A 20,833-nucleotide genomic window follows, 5' to 3' on the forward strand; every position below is an offset into this window, starting at 1 on the left:
GGAATAATTTTAGAAGATTTTCCCCTCTGAGTCACATGCTCCCGCATCAGACTGTTAACTCACTATTAGTTCCTCAAACAATTTGGAACTAATTTAACCGGACTTAACTCAGTAAACTGAGTTAACTAATTACAACTCATACTTAACTCATCCCGGACCCCTATAATAAAGGGAGAACATATACATGACTTCAGAAATACTTCCAACTCGAAATTCCTAAGTTAACTATTACAAGTTTCTATGAGAATAAAATCCAATTTTAATTCTTAGTTTAATTCAAGGACGAATTATACTGAAATGCCTAGATTCTATTTTTATCATTTCTTGTTGCTATTTTCAACAATAGTTATTTGTGTGTGAGTGTGGGGGATTCACAGACCCTGATGATCAATGACCACTATGTCCACTAAATATTTATACAAATTGACTCGAAGGGATCACTTCTTGCTAATCAATGACCACTAAATATTTACACAGATACACCCAAATGGATCACTTCTTACCAGCTCAACTATGAAGCTTGACCCAAAGGGTGTCAAGAGAATTGAATTTGTGACCTCTTAATAGAAAAGGTGCTTTAACAATGAGGACTTGACCAATTAAACTAACCTTCAAGGATATGTATATGTATATATATATATATATATATATATATTCATTTGAGATATTTATTTTAATCTTAGAAAGTTTTAATATAATAAAATATTTACCAAGATTAAGAAAGACAATTGAATCAAAAGAGTTAGAGGATCCAAGATCCTTAACATTTATTTTCTAAAATTAAGGGAAGGCAACTCAATTGAGAATTAAAGGATTTATAATATCTATTTATTTTGATTTGAAAGTCAAATGCCCTCAACCAATGAATAGAGAAGGCTTTGTAAACCCTAAAAAAACACTAAATGTTACATACAATTACACACAAGAAGTAACAACATTTTCTCCTGCATAGATAATATATATGATTTGGGTTGGATTACTATATAATTTTTCATCCATCTCAATACTTTCAAAGTGGAAAACTTGAAGTAATCAACTTATAGGAGCAATTTTATTAGTGTGACTCAATTTGATAATTGAGTTCTGTAGGGTCATTTTATGGCCTTAAATAACACTTTTTGAGGGTAAAATTTTTTCACTTAAGCATTGGAACTCATGGCACTATTCAACACTTAGAGACCTTTCCAACGATGTAAGAAAGACATCAGCTGGAGTTCATATGGAAAATTTACGCCTCATAGTAATTGACCTATTGAGATTGACCACCATAATTCAAGAGGTTGCCATGTTAGCCCTAGTTACTCATGGAAAAGGGGATAATTGCCTAAAGAATATAAAGAAAAATCTAGAAGAGTCAAATTTGTAACTCTAGTTGAGAGTTGATGGAGTCAATCCTAACCCCTATTTGACTATTGGTCTATGTTATAAATACGCTATTTGGAGGAAAAGGGGTTCCATTCGGGTGATAGCATTGAGTTGGGTTACACTTTTTGGCGAAATGAGGGTGCATTTTGGTGAAAAAAGGATGCTCGATTGAGAAATTTTAAGCGCTCGATCGAGCAATTTTTAAACACTCGATCGAGTTGTTGAGGTGCTTAAAAATAACTTGATCAAGCTCCTGTGTAACCCTAGGTTAGGAGCTCGATTGAGCCTTAAAGTTGGAAATTTTAAAATTTATGTAAATATCAATAATGATATGTAAACTTTAAAATTGTAAGTATTTGATAGTTAAAAAAAACCAAATTTAATTACTAATTACATTTGAATAGGTAATTAACAATGGTGTGGATTAATTTCTCATTACATTTCTAGCATTTTGGTGTATAGATTTGAAAAATGATTCTATCCCTCTTGTAATTGAAATTGTAATATTCTTATATTTATAATTTAGTAACTTGAAAAATAGTTTTTAATATGATTTAAATTTTCAATGTTATAATTTAAATAATAAATTTATTATAAATATAATTTAAATAATAAATTGATTAAACATAAGAAAATTTATCAATTTGATTTTAATAAATATTATAATTTTTTATATGAATAAGTGTAACTCAAAAATGTGAATTTGATGTTGCTAGAAATGTATATTTTATAAAATTCACTGAAGAGTTAATAAACACGATTCCCTCTGTCATGATAATATCTATTAAAATCAAACTTCTCTCTCTCTCTCTCTCTCTCTCTCTCTCTATATATATATATATATATATATATATATAAAAGTAACTTGGAGGAAGTGTCTTCTTACAAGTACCTAGGAATTGATATTCATCAAAAGCTCAACTGGAATTATAGCATTGAGAAAAGGATTAATGGGGGGTGGAAAGATTATTTTGGTCTTGAAAATAATTGTAAAATGACAAACCTCGTAATGTGGGATAGAAAGAAGTTCCTCTTTGAAACTTTAGTCACTTTTGTTATCTTATATGGATGTGAGGTTTGGAGTTGTAGCATCTCTAGAGAATCTTGGAGAAAGATTGAGCAAATCTAGAAGCATTTTATAATGTTTAACCTCAATATTAAAAACAATACACCCTATCCTATTCTCCTTATAGAAGTGGGTCTTTCCCCTATCAAGAGCCTAGCTATGACTAGGCTTCTATTGTACAAGCACAAACTCAATAACATAGGAGACCATAGACTTCCTAAGCTAGCTTTAAATTCCAACCAAAACCACCTAAGGCTCAAACGAGGTTGGTATAAAGACACCAGGGCTTGGTTAAACCATTGGGAAATCGATGAGAATGTTGCATTGCAAAACATTAATAACATTAAAAATATTGTTACTTCTAAGTTCAAAGAAAAATGTGGTGTGAGAAAGATTTAGCAGCTAAAAGAAAATTAAGATAATATAAGGAGGTCATCAACCCCACCCTAGAAGATCAAAAATATCTCTCTGTTTTAACTAGCTCAAAGAAGAAAATTAATATAGCCAAGATTAGAACGAACTCCCATGAGCTCCATAGTGAAATGGGTCGTTGGGCAGTTCCTAAAACACCATGGATGGAAAGGATCTGCCATCTCTATGAGAATATGCACGTCGAGGATTAAAATCACTTCCTCTTAGAGTGCCCCGTGTACAACCACATTAGATCTTAGTTTCATAATATTTGTTGCAATACTGACCTTCCTAACCTTCTATGATGTCAAAATTATAGTGAGCTCGAGAGGCTTCTCTCCAAGCTTTTTGAGCATAGGAATAAAATCTTAAATCAAACTAAATAATTCATTTCTTTAGGTTTGATAGACCAAAGTTTGGTCTCAGTGGACATTAACCACCACCACCACCATCATCATCATCATAATATATATATATATATATATATATATATATATATATATATATATATATATATATATATATATATATATATATATATAAGCCTTACTTAGGTTTGCAATATATATTTTTAAAATAATAAAAACATAAGGAAATCATAAATTTTAAAACATTATTTGACTAATTTGAAATTGAGTAATCTAGATTTGAATGTGCGTATGAAATTATTTTTAAAATAATAAATTATTAAATTAAATTAAATTTATTTTGTTGTTTTATTTATTATAATTTGATTTGTTTTTATTTAAAATTTCTACATTAAAAAATAAAAAATGATTAAGTATAAAAATATGTTATATTTAAAATCAAAACAATAAACAAATTATCATTTTTAAGAATTTCAAAATTGAAAAAGCAAAGTTAAAATATTTTATAGAAAGTTATCTATATATTATTATAATTATTGAAAAAGAAAAGTCAAAAATATTTTAAGAAAGTTATCTATATATTATTATAATTATTTTATTCATAAAATAAAATAAAATTTGGAAAGAGTTTGGAATATATTTGAATATTTATAAAAATTATTTATGGAATAAATACATTTTATAATTCGCTTAAAGACGAGAGGCTTCATTTTTATTTTTATTTTTTAGATAATTAGTTTAACCAGACCGAGGATTGAGCTATTTGAAATTTGAATTTCAAACACTCAATCGAGAGTAGCACTAGATCGAGCTGTTGAAGGCCTAAAAAACAAAGTTTTAGCTCCTCTTCTGCATATTTCTCTGCAACACCATTTTGTACCCTATACTTAGGGAAAAAATTGTCCTTAGGTGGCAGAGTAGATAATGTTGGATTCATGAAAGAACCCTCTATCCAATGACATATGAGTTTGACATTTTCGAATTTATATGATATTTTTCATCTAATTTATTTTAAACATAATGCTTGAAATTTGTTTGAACAATTTTAAAGAGGTTGAATAAAAAATCAATATCATAAAATATATACAATGAAAATTTTTCAAAAAATGCCACTATCTTCCTCCTCTTCAAAAGGGTATACTACTATCTTCGTCCTCTTCAAAAGGGTATACCACTATCTTCGTCCTCTTCAAAAGGGTACTCTTGGGTTTTCAATTTATTTAAATAGTTGGAAAAACCCTTACGTGAACATGTGTGTCTGCAAAATGAAATTAAAATATTACTTTGCCAACTTCAAAAAATAATAAAGAAATATAATTTTGCATAAAAAAATAAATTTAGCTCTATCTGTGTAGATCATGCTCATATATATATATATTAAAAATTACACATTTTAGACTAAGTTATGCTACCGAACACACACATACCTTTTAATATGTTTGAAAATTTTAAGGAAAAACATTTCATTTAATGGAAAATTGATATATTATATGACACTTAATTTTTTGGAATAAATATCATTAGAACAACAACATAATTCTCCACAATTTGTAATTTTACTCCGAATCAAAATTCACAATGCATATATGAATTTTGTGGGCTTTGTTAGCCCTGAGGTGCAGCGCTGCTATTTTGAAGGCCAAAGGAGAGAAATGGCCCATTTTGCTGTCTTGGAGAAGTTCACACATGGGCCATCATCACCCCATTTACCTACTCTTCTACTTACATTCTATTCCGCTCATATCCTAACTCGACCCTCACATCATAACGAAACCCTCTTTCGTCTTAGCCTTTAGTAAATTAACCCAAAAACCCAGAAAACCGTACCTTTCGGCCCATACACGTCCTTCGCACATTTCTCGAGGACATCCCGTACCTCCATGTCCCTCTGCCGTCGATTCCCCCCCACCAATCTGACGGCCCATGTTTCACCCGATCGACGAGACATGCTCGATCGATCTTCACCGTTAGATCACTCCTGCCAGATCTAATGGCTCTCGCTCATATCGTGCGGGCAACTAGCGAGAGGAATGCCCGCCCGATAAAGGTGGTTTTCTCTCTCCTCTGCCGCTACGTGGCGTGCAATGAGTGGCATCAGGTAGACTCCACCCTTTATCGCTTACCGCCCGATAAGTGCCCGATAGAAACCATAACCACCCAAATGAAACCTACGGGCGCTATCATTCGAGCACCTCCTCCGCCCAATGGCCATTTGATCTGCTCATCTGAGATCTGACGGCTCAGATTTATTCCGCTCCCGCCATGACTTTAGGCCTCTTGCGTTTGATCTTCACCGTCAATTTCCCTCGATCCAACGACCTTCATCCATGATCGCTTTGGCTTGCCCGATGCCACCTGATCACCATCCTGACCGTCAATTGATCTCATCCAATGGCCCGTATGCCTCGTACCTTGCTCCCCATCAGTCACCCAGAGAGGAAAGCCATTGGTTCTGTCAGTGTTTATGGCAGTGGGATAGTTGAACTAAAATAACAGAAGACATGGCCGAGAAGGGAAAAAGCAACAACATGATGCAGCTGAATTAACAGAAAAGGATTGTGGAACATCTTATCACGTTTGAGCCACCTGATAGAGCGGCGAAGTGACCAGTATCGGTTACTGAGGTGGTTAGAAACGGTGCCCCTGTACTCATGCCTGTCTAATTATGGCATCAAATAGTCAACAAGACAGAGGGATAGATTAAGACATCTCGAGCCCTAGAGAGCCCGAGAGCATTGTAAAAGCCTATAAATGGCTGGAAGTTAGATGGATCAAGGGTTCAACTTCTAGAGATTGTTCCTCCTCTGTTTCTTCAAGCTTCTCATCTTCATTCTAGCAATATAAGCTTATTTTGCTGTTACATGTTCAATTCCATTTTCTTTGCTGCTCTATGCTTGCACATGAATAGATTATTCATGTTTTTGCTGTCTAATGCCAGATAACTGTCATCTTATCTCTGCATTGATAAACTAGATTTGCAAGTTTCATTTGCTTCCTGTAGCTAGCCATTCATATATGTCTATATATGCATTTGCTGGTACAGTCAGTATTCTCCATCTTTCCATTGAATCTATAAACTATTGAGCATTAGTAGTCTAAAGCCTTGTATTGTTGAGAGTGTTCATGCATGTCTTGAGTGAGAATAGAGTTGAAATGATTATCTGACTTGATCCAAACCACCATTCAATCCAATAGTTTAGAGAATAATATTGAATATTATATTTTACCAGGCATCTCCAATCTACAACCTAGGAGAGTTTCCTGGAGCGGTAACATAATTAGCGCCGCTGCCAGGGAGAGGAGACTGAAGCTCAACTTCCCTGGGAGACGACACAGATCTAGCTTTGATGATATACAAAGTTTGGACACTATTCTGGTTGTAATTATCTATTTGGCGACTCTACTGGAGGACGAACCTCTTGGACACTCCACTCCATAGTTCTGGCTCAATTTGGAAGGCATAATCGGAGACGCTACAAGCTGACCCAGTACCTGACCCTGAAAAGATCATCAAAGAAAGAAAGGCATTGCAAAAGGGAGCACTAGGTTCAGGTAAACCTAAACAATATTCTATATATCTTCAAGAAAATCCTGCAATAGAAGAAATACATGTTGAGAGTATAACATCTAATACTAGCAGTGAAGAAAAAATCTCAGAGATACATAAAGCTCCTTATTCTTTAGGTTCTCCTTTTGTTGTAAGCCCAAAGGAAACCTCACCTCCTATCCATCATAGCCCTTTAGTCTTATCAGTCACTCCTCAGCCCTTTGTCATTCAGACATCTAGTACCCTTTTAGCCACCACAGCTATGGCAGGTCCATAAGCACCCACCAAAATGGAAAGAATCATAGCTGCTAGGTATGGACCTCTAATACTGCCCACTCCTTTGAATGCCATGCATACTAGAGAATATCAGAAATATATGCCTAAGTTCACTGGGACTGAAGGTGTTACAGCTGAGGAACATCTTGAATCATTCTATATCTATGCTGATAACCTAGACATTAGTGAAGATGATGTGTGGATGAGGGTCTTTGTCCAAAGCCTAGATGGGGAAGCTAGAAAATGGTTCAGAGAACTGGCCCCAAGATCTATAGCAGATATTGAGGCTTTAGATGATGCATTCCTAAAGCATTGGGGGGATAATAAGGATCTCCTCTACTACCACACTGAGTTTGGGAACTTAAAGAGGGAAAATGGTGAGTTGCTGTCTGATTTTAATAAGAGGTTTAACCGAATGTACAACAAGATACCAGCCAAAGTAAAACCCACCGCTACCTCTTCTAAAGTCACTTATGCCAGTGCTTTTGATTTTCACTTCTGTCTACTGTTGAGGGAGAGGCGATGTGCTACTTTGGCTGATATGCAGGATGTAGCCTTGGAAGTGGAGTCAAACATTATGGCTATAGAGAAGCTCAGAGGTAATGTAAGAAGGAGACAGAGGGGCGAGTCTTCATCATATTCAGATCCCAAGATAGATAAAATGACTAAGATAATAGAGTCATTAGCCTCTGAAATCTCCGAATTAAAAGTTGAGCAGCACTCCGGGAGGAAGAGTTCCCAATACCTTTGCTCCTAGAAATCCAAATCCGTATAGAAGAGCAAATGAGCAATTGTAGATTCTGCAAAGAAGAAAAGATGCCAATGATGACCAAAAGGTAAAGACCCCTTTTCAGAATGCAGTCATGGAGGAAGAGCATTTTGAAGAAGATGATGAGATCCATTGTCTTGAAGACAAAGGCAGTGCCTCGTTTTTGACCTTAGTTGCATATGAGAAGTCATTATTCAATGACCAGAATAACCAAGAATGGGATGGTGATGCTGTTATGCAAACTGAAGGTCAGCACAAATATAATCTGAGGTTGAAGATGAATAATGCCAAGGAAACTCGTGTTCAAAGAGCTGCTATCCCTGCAATACAACAAGCTAAAATCCAGAAGCAACCAGCAGTTGATCCTATCATCCTCAAAACTCCAGCTCACGAGGTAAGAGGCCTTGACAAGTCTCCTTCTCCTTTCTGTTTTCAATCAGAAATTTAGAAGCTAAGGATACCCATACCCCTGATTGAACTAGTAAAGAATGAGTTCTTCAAGAGATCTATCCTCAAGGCCCTTGAGCCCAATGCCATCCAAGCCCCCACCGACTATGTAAATCTGCAAGATGACAAACCAACTATTGTTCTCAGCCCAAGGATTGATAATTATGATGAGAACTCCCCATAATTCTATGTCTCTTTGACTATTCATGACAAAATCCTTCACAACTGCCTCCTGGACACAGGAGCCAGCCATAATCTAATGCCCAAGGCTGTCATGGATGAGTTGGGTGTTGACATTACCAAGCCTTATCATGACCTATTTTCTTTTGACTCTAGAAAATTGAAATGCTTGGGATTAATTAAAGACCTAGCCATCACCTTGTCTCAACTACCTATGAAGAGCATGATGATGGATATTGTGGTAGCAGATGTGCCCCCCAAGTTTGGCATGTTACTGTCTAGAGGTTGGATCAAGAGATTAGGTGGAACATTGCAAAATGATCTCTCCTATTCTATTGTCCCAATTTTTGGAGGTGAAAGTAGGAGATTATACAGAGAAGCTCAGTTGGCTTATATCATTAGTGATGAGAAGAATCCCACTAATCATCCCATCTATGCTGTTGACACTGATTTTGGAGCCTGTATTCTCCAAATTGAAGAATCCCAGTTGGCCTCCATGCAACTTAGGAAACTAGTTTGCCAAATCACAGAGGAAGAAGGCCCACAGATTTGGGACATGTTCTTTAATGGAGCTTGCTCTAGGGAAGCTGCAGGGTCAAGTGTAGTCCTTGTATCCCCCACACAAGAATGCATGCATTTATCTTTCAAGTTAACTTTCTAGGTCACAAATAACATAGTAGAGTACGAAGCCTTGATATTGGGCTTAAACACTGCGAAAGAAATGGGCATCAAAGGTCTGAAGGTGTTTGGGGATGCAAAACTTATCATTCAACAGGTGAACAAAACTTTCCAAGCAAAGAATCCAAGGCTAAAGGCATACAAAGATGAGGTATGGAAGATCAAGGGTTCTTTTAATAGTTTTAGCATTTCTTATATCCCTAGAATGAAGAACCAGCTTGTTGATTCCCTTGCTGTGTCTGCTAGCATGTTTATTCCTCCTTTGCCTCCTAAATTGATTTATGAAGTTCAGGTGAAATATAGACCATCTCCGCCTGACAATGTCAAATATTGGAAAGTTTTTGAAGATGATGATGAAATTAATAATCTTTTAAAAGTCATTGATGAATTTTTTGAAATGCACATTGACCAAGAAAACGAAACCATTGAAGAATGCAACCAGTCCAAGCTAAAGGACGAGATTGGTCAGGGTAGCATTGTTCAACTACCTAGTAACCATATACCCAAAGGATTGGTGCCTCTAGAGAAGCTGTTTGATCATAATGATGTACCTTATAAGCCTTCCCAAAAAGAAAATGAGTCTGCAGTTCATAGACATAATATAGGGAGCCCAGATCATCCAAAGTGCATAAATCTATCCACTCACTTGTCTGCTGCCCAAAGTTCTGAGTATTGCACCCTAATGAAGCAATTTTTTGATATCTTTGCCTGGGAGTACAATGATCCTAAGACCTATGGCACAAACATCATTCAGCGTAAGATTCCACTGGAGAAGAACACCATCCCTTTTAAACAGAAGTTAAGGCCTATCAACCCTCTCTTATTGCCTCTGATTGAGAAAGAAATCAAGAAGCTGTTGGATGCCAAATTCATAGTTCCCCTAAGGTATTCAAAGTGGATAGCTAACCTTGTGGTAGTAAGAAAGAAAAATGGAAAAATCAGGCTTTGTTTTGACTTCAGAAATCTAAACAAGTGCTCTAAAAAACATAACTACCCCCTACCTAAGATGGAACACTTGCTGCAAAAAGTTTCAGGGGCTAGAGTCATGTCTTTCTTAGATGGATTTTCAGGTTACAATCAGGTTGCTGTACATCCAGAAGATCAGGAAAAGACCGCCTTCACTACTCCCTGGGGCACTTTCATGTACTCCAAGATGCCTTTTGGACTTGGGGCTACTTTCCAGAGGGCCATGGACATAGCCTTTGTGGGAGAGAAGGACACGTTTGTCCTTATTTACCTTGACGACATAACCGTTTTTTCCAGCAGTCACAAGGACCATTTACAACATTTGAAGAAGATGTTTATAAAATGCAGACAGTTTGGAATCTTTGTGAACCCAAATAAATCACAATTTGCTCTAGAAGAAGGCAAACTTCTGGGACATATTGTTTTTGTTGAAGGTGTGAAGATTGATCCAGCCAGAGTTCAAGCAATTCAGACATTGTCCATCCCAAGGTCAAAAAGGGACATTCAATCTTTCCTGGGTAAGATTAACTTTGTGAGAAGGTTCATTCCAAACTTTGCAGAATTAGTGAAGCACATCACCTCCATGCTGAAGAAAGTGTTAGAAATAAAATGGATAGATGCTGCAAGAAGTTCTTTTGAGGCTATTAAACAAGCTATCATGGAAGATCCTACTCTAATCAGTCCAGATTACACCAAGGAGTTTTATATCTTCTCTTTTGCCTCTTATGATACACTTGCAGTAGTTCTATTGTAGAAAAATGATGAAGGTGTAGAGCACCCTATGGCCTTTTTCAGCGAAACGTTGAGGGATGCTGAACTAAGGGATGACCTTATAGAAAAATAGGCTTATGCTCTCATAAAATCTTTGAAGGAATTTAGAATTTATATTCTACATTCTAAAGTAGTTGCATATGTACCTTCAGCCTCAATAAAAGATGTCTTGACTCAGCCAGATATTGATGGAAAAAGAGCTAAATGGATTGCAGAATTCATAGAGTTTAACACAGAGGTGAAGCCCACTAAGCTGGTAAAAGGCCAGGGCTTGGCTAAACTTATGGCTAAGGAAAATTGCAGCCTGTTAGATATAAATTGCATGGTTCCAAATTTAGATGGTGAGCAGATAGAGGAAGCAGCAGAAGAACAAAAGCAAAATCAGTCTTTGGCTGAAAATCTAGCCACCTGTGAATAGTATTCCAGCATAGTTCATTTTTTGCAGAAGCTAGAAGTCCCTCCAGGGCTTAGCTCAAGTCAAGCCCGAACCATTAAACTCAGATCAGCCAAAGTTTGCATTAATGAAAATCTGCTTTACTGGAAAGGCCCATAAGGAATCCTCTTGAGATGTCTAGACAAAGGAAAATCTGTGGAAGTCATGCACCAGTTCCATTCTAGCATTTGTGGAGGGCATCATTATTGGAAAACCACAGCCCATAAGATCCCGAGAGCCAGGTATTATTGGCCTACTTTGTTCTCTAATGTGTGTTCTTTTGTGAAATTTTGTGACAAATGTCAGAGGTTTGCAGGAAGACAACAGCTAAAATCTTTGCCCTTGAAGCTAGTACATGTCAATGGTCCCTTCCAGCAGTGGGGCTTGGATTTCATAGGTGAGATTAATCCACATTCTAGTGGCCAGCATAAATGGATCTTGGTAGCCACTGATTATTTCACCAAATGGATTGAGGCTATACCCACTAAGTATGCTAATCACCAGGTTGTCATAAAGTTTTTGAATGAGAATATTTTCACTAGATTTGGTTGCCCAACCAAACTAGTCACTGATAATGCAACAACTTTCAGGGAAAAAGAATTGGTAGACATGTGTGAATGCATGCACATTCGGTTGGTGTATTTTACCTCATATTATCCTCAAGGCAATGGCCTGGCAGAATCATCTAACAAGAGTCTTGTAAGGATAATCAAAAAACTGTTGGAAGACAACAAAAAGAGCTGGGAATCCAAGTTGAAGTTTGCACTATGAGCTGACAGGGTTACCAACAAGAAGTCCATAGGAAATTCTCCATTCAAGCTGGTTTATGGCACTGATGCTATTTTTCCTATCTAGCTGATTCTCCCTATGGCCAAATTCTTGCAAGAAGAGCAAAATGAAGAGAATGACATGGTAAGAAGAATCAATAACCTGGTTGAACTACAGTAGATCAGAGAGCAACTGGTTGAGAAGTCAAAAGCTCATCAGAAGAAAATCAAAGGAATCTTTGACAGGAAGGCAAAAGTGGACAATTTCCAAGTTGGTGACTGGGTTCTCAAATGGGATTCATTTAAGGAAAAGAAAGGTAATCATGGTAAGTTTGACTCCTTATGGATAGGTTCGTTTGTCATCGCTCAAATTTAGCAAAACAATACCTTTATTCTGCACAGTCTGGAAGGAGGAGATGTTTTTGGTAGCCCAGTCAATGGGCAGTTTTTGAAACTTTATTTCATTTAAGGCTTTAAAACCTTGGTATTGTAAATATGTTTTTCAGTTTTTATTTTTATGCAAAATAGACTCCATGCCCAATGGAACACTAGGAGGAAGATTTGATTTTGGTTTTACTGGAAAGGCAATGGTCTACAGTTCTTGAAACCTCACAGGGAGGCTTTCATCCCCAGAAGGAGCCAGTGTTAGCCTTGAGGTGCAGCGCTGCTATTTTGAAGGCCAAAGGAGGGAAATGGCCCATTTTGCTGTCATGGAGAAGTTCCCACATGGGCCATCATCACCCCATTTACCTACTCTTCTACTTACATTCTATTCTTCTCATATCCTAACCTGACCCTCCCATCATAATGAAACCCTCTTTCACCTTAGCCTTAAGTAAATTAACCCAAAAACCCAGAAAACCTTACCTTTCCACCCATACGCACCCTCCGCACATTTCTTGAGGACATCTCGTACCTCCGTGTCCCTCCACCGTCGATTCCCCCCCACCAATCTGACGGCCTACGTTTCACCTGATCGACGAGACATGCTCGATTGATCTTCACCATTAGATCACTCCCACCAGATCTAGTGGCTGTTGCTCATATTGTGTGGGCAACTAGCGAGAGGAATACATGCCCGATAAAGGTGGTTTTCTCTCTCCTCCGGCACTACTTGGCATGCAATGAGTGGCCTCGGGCAGAATCCACCCTTTGCTACTTACCGCTCGATAAGTGCCCAATAGAAACCATAACCACCCAAATGAAACCCCTGGGCGCTATCGTCCGAGCACCTCCTCTGCCTGATGGTCGTCATATCTGCTCATCTGAGATCTAAAGGCTTGGACTTATTCTGCTCCTGCCACAACTTCAGGCCTCCTGCGTTTGATCTTCACTGTCCATTTCCCTCGATCCAACGACCTTCGTCCATGATTGCTTTGGCTCACCCGTTGCCGGCTAATCACCATCCTGACCGTCGACTGATCTATCTAATGGCCTGTATGCCTCGTACCCTGCTCCTCATTAGTCACCTAGAGAGGAAAGCTATTGGTTCTGTCAGTGTTTATGGTAGTTGGACAGTTGAACTAAAATAATAGAAGACATGGCCGAGAAGGGAAAAAGCAACAACACGATGCAGTCGAATTAACAGAAAAGGATCGTGGAACATCTTAGCACGTTTGAGCCACTTGACAAAGTGGCAAAGTGACCAGGATCGATTTCTGAGGTGGTTAGAAACGGTGCCCCTGTACTCATGGCTGTCTAATTATGGCATCAAACAATCAACAAGACAGAGGGATAGATTAAGACATCTCGAGCCCTAGAGAGCTCGAGAGCATTGTAAAAGCCTATAAATGGCTAGAAGTTAGATGGATCAAGGGTTCAATTTCTAGAGATTGTTCCTCCTCTATTTCTTCAAGCTTCTCATCTTCATTCTAGCAATATAAGATTCTTTTGCTGTTATGTGTTCAGTTCCTTTTTCTCTGCTGCTCTATGCTTGCACGTGAATAGATTATTCATGTTTTCTAGTGTGTCTAATGCCAAATAATTGTCATCTTATCTCTGCATTGATAAACTAGATTTGCAAGTTTCATTTGCTTCCTGTAGCTGGCCATTCATATCTGTCTATGTATGCATTTGTTGGTATAATTAGTATTCTCCATCTTTCCATTGAATCTATAAACTATTGAGCATTAGTAGTCTAAATCCTTGTATTGTTGAGAGTGTTCATGCATGTCTTGAGTGAGAATAGAGCTGAAATGATTATCTGACTTGATCCAAACCACCATTCATTCCAATAGTTCATTGAACAATATTGAATATTATATGTTACTAGGCATCTCCGATCTGCAACCTAGGAGAGTTTCTTGGAGTGATAACAGGCTTCAATATGATAAAAGAAGAAAAACTTGAAATTTCATCGCAAAATTTGGCCCAAAAGTGTAACCCAACTTCATGCTATCATCCATTCATTTTCAATTGTATCTTATTCCTTAGTAGAACAAAGTATCAAAAAGTGGGAGTTAGAGAGCATAGCAGATGGGTTTTAGTGTCTACAACAACCCATAAAGCCACAAGTCTATTGAATATTGTGTTGTCATTGATGTCAAGGTTAGGGGGAGTCCCTAGTGGATACATGACTACTATATTTAGTGGGAGTCCTCAACAGATACATACAAAGATTTGGTGTTCAACTAAGAACAAAGGTGGGGTTTGGTATAAAGACAAAGACATGATCCAATATATAAGCCTAGAAGGTAGACACACCCACATAGTGCAGTAAATAAGCTAAGAGTGAAAAAAATTATAATTGCATTCAAATGTTTTTTCACCAAATCATTGAGTTCTTAATCTTGCTCACTAATCCATGCTTAAATGTGAATAACCCTTTATTAGAAAATACTAGACTTAATTAACACGTTAAGCAAACTAGTACCAGATAGGACCATACTGAGTTACCTAGCATTAGACATCATGTTGTCCAAACGTTGAGAATATCCATGGCCCATATCATTACTGCGTTGAGAAGATCAAAAAGCCATATCAATATCACATTGAAAAGATTAATGGATCAGATGAATATTAGGCTCAAAGCATGCATAAAGTTTATAGTGTGATTGCGCATCCGATCGATCCAACATCTAAGAATGCCTTGATTCGATGACCCAGATCTATATCGTGCTCACAGATGCACGATGGTTAAAGTAGGGTTATGCACCTGATCTTTGTATCCGACATGAAATGGTTGTTGGGATTGTAGTCTTGGCATTGATGTCAACAAGGCCATGATGCTACTTGTCATATACGTATGTCAATCCGATGGTGATGTGTGATGAATGTTTGATGGTTGCAGTGTTCAACTTTTTGGTTATGTTGGTTGGCATTGATGTCAACTTGGTTGTGGCATGACTTAGTGGAGGTGATTTAGAGGTTGAGTTGATCCAAATGAATCCAAGAACACTCTCTAAGTCTTCAAAATCTTATAAAATCATGCCAAATATCAAAATCATCGCATGAGAAGAGACCTTAGAATGGCGGAAAAACACTATCGGGAGGCCAAAAACATGTGAAAACATAGAAAAACAGAGTATCAGAGGTCTAAAAAAATGAATGCACAGTAGCCATCAGATTTGGCCGATCAACGGTCCAGATCTGATCGGTGAATCGCAATCGGTGGTGGCAATCAGCAGATATCGGCACAGACTACATAACACTTGCGACGATGACCGACGGAGTCAACTAGGACCGTCGATCAAGCGCGCAGATCGACGGCCATGTTGCATCACAGGATCGCTATCGGAGATTACAAGAGCGCTTACAACGGCTCGGGGTTATCGCGATGTGCGATTGCGATCAATCGCATCGCGATATCGCAATCGGGGCTACACAAGGGAGCGGGCATATACACATACACATCTGCGATCTGATGAACCGGACCCGACAGTTATATAAATATTATTGCATAAGATTTGAGATCCGCAGAAAAGGAATTTCCAATGTATTTTGCGTATTTCGTTCATTAAACGAAATACAAGGGGTGAAGCGCCGATGCGATAAGTCAGACCCGAAAGGGTTCCTTAAGGCTATTATATATTGTTTCAAGTCTGGAGAAAAGCCATTTCTAATTCTGTTTCGCAGTTTTAACGTATTTTTAAAATACAAAGGGGAACCTTGGAGCAGGGCCGAAGTGACTTGTGACAGTGATTGAGGACGGACTTGATAGAGGAATAGACTGTATTTAAAGACTTTCGAAATCTGAAATGAACTGCGTTTTGCGGAATTTCACAGTCGTGAATGTATTTTTCCTATGTTAGCAGAAAATGACTGCGTTTGGGATCGTGAAGGATTTCAAGGGCCCAAGGCACTCTTACGTTGTAGAATAGGTGGCCACCTCCCCTTTATGCATTATTCAATGATTGTGTAATGCTAGAAGAGGGATTCGAGCAGACAGAGGCCCAGGAGATAGAAAGCTGAGAAAGAGAAACGAACAGGTAGCCCAGATTGGCTTTAAAGCCATAGACAGAGAGCAAACAGGGGAAGTAGTATTGAAGGCAGTGCTGAGACAGAGCTAAGATAGAGACAAAGAGTGATTCAGAGAGTCTGTGTACTCAGAGAAAGCTTGAGAGGTTCAAGCAAACTCTTACTGTTATATCTGTTGTGTATTGAGTCTCAAATTGAGCTCATACTGTTGTAAAAACTCTGCTTGAAGACATAATAGAGAGGCCACCACTGAAGGTTGGACCAGGAGATGTAGCCCAGGAGTATTGGGTGAACTCCTTATTAAACTTGCTGTGTTTTTATGTGTTTGTCTATTATAGTCTTTTACTGCTTCATAGTCTATGTATTTCACAATATGATCGATCCATTGCATAAAATAACATAGGCAAATCCATGCACATGAGTCTGTAATACCTTATTATTTTGTCTTAGATCTCAGTATCAAATCAAGTGGTATCAGAGCTTTAGGTTTACTACGGTTAGACAAGTTTGTGCTGGATTGGTGAATGATAACTAGGTCAAAGCTCAAAGTAGGAGAAGCAGAACTAGTTGAAACTAACCCAGAAATTGGTAGAGTCTATCCTAGGAGGAAAATGGCAGAAGAAAATCCCTTGGAATCAGACTCTCAGTTCATGGACAGTTTCATGACCATGAGAGCCATGGTAGAAGAAATGTATCAAGAATTTAAGAAAGGTAAAAGTGAAGATTCTTCAACCTCCAAACAAGACAAAGGAACAGAAGAATCTCTTCTAGATGGCCATTCTGAAGGCAAAGGGAAAGGAAAAGAGGCTCCTCTGTCCACACCTCCTGATAGCCCTGAAAATAAAAAGAAGAAAACATCTTTGATTAAATTAGATGTTAAATTTGATTTGCCAATATATGATGGAGAATTAAATGCAGAGAAGCTAGATAACTGGATTAGATAGATTGATGTGTATTGCAGGGTGCAGAGCATTGATTCAGATAGGAGTAAAATTCAGCTGGCCAACCTACGCCTTGGAGGAACTGCCTTGGTATGGTGGGAAGGCAGGACACAAGCTGACTTGAAGAAGCATGGTAAAATTCTTTCTGTCTGGAGTGAATTTGTTTCTGCAATTAAAAAACAATTCTATCCACTAGCTTATATGTAGCAAGCTATGATGAGTTGGCAAACTCTTCGCCAATTAAAAGGGAAAAGTGTACAAAGCTACACCCAAGAATTTAGAAAAAGAGCTTTGATTGTAGGCATTTCTTTAGACTCAGTTGAAACTTTGCTGAAGTATATAGGTGGTCTACACAGCTATTTGAGGCACACCATTCTCATGTATAACCCTACTAACATAGATGAGTTATCTGTTCAAGCTACCCATCTAGAGGCTAGAGGCAAGAATGTGAACCTAGAGATTGGGGGATCATCAAAACCCACTGCAAGCAAGAACAAGGAAAAGAGGAAGCAGAGATGGAAAGAGAGGAAGGCATATGCTGTAAAAAAGGCCAAACCTTCATGCACTCACTCCAAGAAGGATGGACATGATGATGAACATTGCTGGTCTTTGCATCCGGAGTTGAAACCCAAGAAGTTCAATGGCAAGAAGAAGAATATTGCTGCTGCTATACAAAAAGATTTGGGGTTAGACTCAGGTGATGAAACAACAATTGCAGCCATAGGTATAAAAGGTTATTCGCTTTAGAGAATGTAGAGATCAAGAAGCAGGTACAAGAGTTGCTCGAGAAAGGATTCATAAGACCAAGCACATCACCATGCGGATCTCCGATCATGTTGGTGAGGAAGAAAGATGGTTCGTGGAGGATGTGATTGATTACCGAGCACTGAATAAAATAACAATCAAGAATCGTTATCCCCTTCCTCACATTGATGATCTATTGGATCAGTTGAAGGAAGCTGTTTACTTTTCCAAGTTGGACTTGCATAGTGGTTACCATCAGGTCAGAGTAGCAAAGCAAGATGCATGGAAGTCTGCTTTCAAAACAAAGCAAGGGTTGTATGAATGGCTAGTTATTCCTTTTGGCTTAACTAATGCGCCTGGCACTTACATGAGAGTTATGAATGATGTACTCAGGCCCTTTATTGATGATTTTTTAATTGTATATTTGGATGAAATTCTTGTTTTCAGTAAAACATGGGAAGAACATTTGCAGCATGTAAAGCAGACTCTAGATGTTTCGAAAAAAGAAAATCTCTATGTTAAATTATCAAAGTGTGAATTTGGCAAAACATCTTTGAATTATTTGGGTCATATTGTAGGGGGTGGTGAATTGAAGATAGATCCATCTAAGGTTGCAGTCATTGTAAACTGGCCTAAACCCAAGTCTGCTGTGGAGCGATAAAAAGGTGTCTTTTAAACTCCTAATTATCTTCACATTAATTATCAACCCAGGGACGACTTTTTATTTCAAGAGTGTACTCAGTCTGAGGCGGCTATTTACTTAAGAGTAATGTTTTGCAGTATAGTGCTTAAAACCCAAGAGTAAAGGAATGCTTGAAAAAGAAATCTAACAATAACATAAACTCAAATGCTCTGAAATCCAACTATTCACTCAGCAAACATCAATTGAGGATACAGCAACTATTCACTGAGCAAACTATGACTAAATTACTTTAAAAGAACAAGGCAGCTTATCAGTCAAGGGTGCGGAAGCGATAACCCATCCCTCTAGAAACTGATGGAAAGGAAATTAGAGCATGGACCATAGGTCTGGGAGCTAAGCAGCGACTTGCTGGCTCACTACAGCCGTAGACCTTCTCTCACACCAAAACAGCAAATGCAAGTAAATGGAACGGCAGAATGTAAAATGGAATAGAAAACAGGAAATGGAACAACAAGCAGTAAATGGAACAACAATCAAATAAACTAAGTCTCGCGAGTCAGAACTAAACTCACATTCTGCAATAAAATAGCAATCTTCTTTCTTAAGGAAAATTGGATGGAATGTACTTTATGGAATAGCACTCATTGATGAATTAGCAAGAATCAACCATACATACACATGACACGCTAATATGGTAATATGACAATTAAGGTGAATATGACTATGTTCCAAATAGAATAATATCACTTTTCGGATTCCAATAATCAGGATTTCAAATGAATCCAACAACAGTAATATTCAGTACAAATGCTCTGTAACAGAAATAGTTGGTTTAGACTAATAACATGCAATCAACTCTGAAAAGATTCACTCATACAATACAGAGTCACTACATAAATTTCCCGAAGAAACCATTAATGAATTAATCGTAGCAGAGCATGGAATAGCATATGAAAAAGCATGTCAGATTACCGAGCAATAAAGATAAGCAAACCACGCAGAAATCAAAAGAATATAATATACAGTAGCAGTAGCATACTCCACCAGAGGCTGGGCCCTTAGCCGCCAGTGGATGCTGCTGGGTTACTTCAGAAAGAAAAGAATGAACAACAACTCCAAATCATGTATTAATCAACCAATTGTGGAATCATTACAACAGAAAATGCTTGAGAATTACAGCATGCAACAATCCCTATCCTATCATGGATAATCCACCATCATTCTTCATCATTTTTCTATCATTCTTCCATCATTCGAATTCCTCAAGTCATCCCCATCTCTGATCTCTGTTTTTATTTAAATAGAGAGATCAGAGAGAAGTTACAATAAAGATAAGTACAACATGATTTCTTTTACAAAATTGGATTGATTCTAACCAGTTGATCAACAAGAAAATATATTTCCTTTCATCTCTCAACAAAAGCAAGACGAATTTGGCTTTGCAGCTGAGATTTGGAGGACGGCTGCAACACTAAATCTCAGAAAATCGTGCTCAAAGAACCCTGCGTTTCTCCCAGTACAAGCCGAATTTGGGCAAACCGTTCTTTAAAAAAGTTAATTGGGCCCGTTCTGGACAAAACCCATGTTCCAGATTTTCCAGATTCTGCTCCATTTGCTCAGAATCTCAACCGCAAAACTGTCACTCCTTATTCCAGCGCATTTCTGAGTTGGCGCTTTTAAAAATCAAATATTCAATCTGAAAATTATCTTGGAGGCTAAGAATGGTAAATAATGTTATAACTGATTTATTAAAACTATCATTGATAAAATCACGCATAATCATCAATTTATTAGAAATAAAGGAGAATAGATAATATTCATTCATAAGAGCATAAATCCTTTATAAAATGGATTTAAATGATAAATTATAACAAATGATATGATGAAGAATAGTGGAAATGGGTGGGATAAGTGTTCAAAAGTGATAATAATAATGGCATATTAACGACCCAACATACCCCCACACTCAATATGTTGCATGTCCTCATGCAACGAAAACTGAATATATTGCATGTCCTCATGCAACCCAAAGACAGAAACCATGT

This window comes from Pinus tabuliformis, chromosome J (genome assembly GCF_031772625.1).
Source record: "Pinus tabuliformis cultivar Carrire ecotype Pingquan chromosome J, CPIR1, whole genome shotgun sequence".
In the NCBI taxonomy this organism is placed as follows: Eukaryota; Viridiplantae; Streptophyta; class Pinopsida; order Pinales; family Pinaceae; genus Pinus; species Pinus tabuliformis.